We start from the raw sequence: 2,174 nt of genomic DNA on the forward strand, positions 1-2,174 counted from the left end.
AGCAAAGGAAATACTTTAAAAAATGATTTGCATTCCTCACACTTTCCTTTCAAAAATAAAACTCTCTCAAGCCAAAATATATCCCTAAGGTGAGTTTTTGTTAGAATACAGGCATACCATTTTTTTTTAATTTGAAGAATTTGTCCTATGGCTCAAAAACCATGTTCACTTCTATAAGATATTCTAATGAATAATTCCTCAAACTACTCTTCTTGGAAAAATCAGGACTATATTATATACATATGAGTTACATACTGAAATCACCAAATGAATAAATGATTAAAACACAGAGCAGAATTTTTTGTAATTAATGGAACAAAAAAATAATTGGTGAAAGAAAGCAAAGGATTAAGTGCTGTGGAAATTGTTATATATTAGATTTTCTTTAGAAACAATACCATTTCTACCCACCTTTCTCAATGCTCTCCTTTGTGTTATAGGAGCTAGAAGCCTGGAAGCAACTTTCCTCAAAATTCCTGTCAGCAGGATTCCAGGTTACAATGTGATAGCCAGAGGAGCTTGCCTGAGGTTTAAGAGGCAGAAAGAAGCAGAAACCCTATTATTGTTTCTTTGCTAGAAGAGATAAAGCCACACACTCATGGGCTTCAGCAGATGGGATATTTTGCATCAGCTCCTGCGTGGTTCCCTGGGAATCACCTAGCTTAGTTCTGGAGGCAACTATGGACATAACCAGTAGTTTCTTATGATTCAAGAAACTTTCTGAAAATTAGAACACCAGAGAGTGAGTGGTGATATTCTCTTCCATTTTCCTCCAATTCTGCCAATGGTTTCAAAAGCATCTAATGACCTGTATTAAAGCCTTTTCTGTTTGCTATATGTTGAGTGTTTCTGTGCACCTGTGGGTTCCTGTGCAGACTTTGGACAATTCGTGCTATAATTTTCTAAGATGGCATATGGTTTGTTAGCAGATTTTACCAGCTGGAAGATAAATTAATGGAAATGTGTCCTTTGTTTTATGACTTGGTTAGGCCACAGAATAGTACTGAGCTCATCTTAGCGGTGTTATGTCTTCTGCCTGCTGCCTCAGTTAAAGGTGCTGAACTCAAAAATGTATTGAGACTTACTATTGATATATTCACAGTGTTTTGCCAGATAAACACAAAGAGGAGAAAATGCCAATGCTTTTCTTTGCCCTCCAGATGCGCAAAACCTAGTACAAGTAATAGTAATCTACAGAAAAATATATTGACCAAAAAAAAAGACAGAACATCTATGTCAGTGAAAGGCAAAGGATGAGCCACCTTCCCTCCTTTTCACCCATCCATCCATCTCATCCATCCATCTTATTCATAAATCAACTAGGTTGCAATCACTAAGGGAAGCTTAGACAAGCAGAGACACATCTTCTCATTGATAATCATGCTTGGTGGAAAAGCTAGATGTGAAAGCTGAAAACTCTTAGAACTAAAATCTAAGAAAGTCCAAAGATGGCAAAGTATCAGAAATGACATTAAACTGGGACTCTGGAAATCTGGATTTTGATCTCATTTCTGCTACTGTATCAAGTTACCACTTCACCTCTCTGAGTCTTAAACTCATTATCAGTAAAATTATGGCTTGGCTTTTATTAATCCTAGAGCTCACTCCAGCTCTAACATTCAGGCATCACAACAATTCATCCAGGGTGTGTGGGGTGGGGAGATGTTTCTGCCCTTCCTTTCAATATTTTCCAGGCAATCCCAGAATTCCCCTGGGACCTGGCAATGCTCAATTCTCCTTTATGTGGAGATTTTTAAAGCCTAAATAGACATGTCAATTTTCAGAATTCACATATGCAATATTTGAAGTGTCATGTGCAATCAAAAGGAATAAGAGAATAAATTATTTCTGCGCATCCAAGGCAAAACCATCCTGATGTATTTCATTTGCCTCAGAAGAGAAATTCCTGCACTGCTACTCATTCTCCTTTAAATGAACAGAAATCAACAAAGGCATCTTCCACAGTTCTCTCGGAGCTCCACCGTGGGGATAAGAATTAACTCTATCTCCTCATAAGAAATACGAGCACACTCTTATCTTTAAATATACAGACATCTAAATTTGGAGACACTTCCTCATGAATATTTAAGTAATCAGTAAGTAGTAGTAATCATTCCCATTTTATAATTAAAGTAGATGTGTCTTATTTTTAATTTAGGGCAAGGTGGTTTTTT

The sequence above is a fragment of the Propithecus coquereli genome, unplaced genomic scaffold (genome assembly GCF_000956105.1).
Source record: "Propithecus coquereli isolate 6110/MARCELLA unplaced genomic scaffold, Pcoq_1.0 Scaffold2, whole genome shotgun sequence".
In the NCBI taxonomy this organism is placed as follows: domain Eukaryota; kingdom Metazoa; phylum Chordata; class Mammalia; order Primates; family Indriidae; genus Propithecus; species Propithecus coquereli.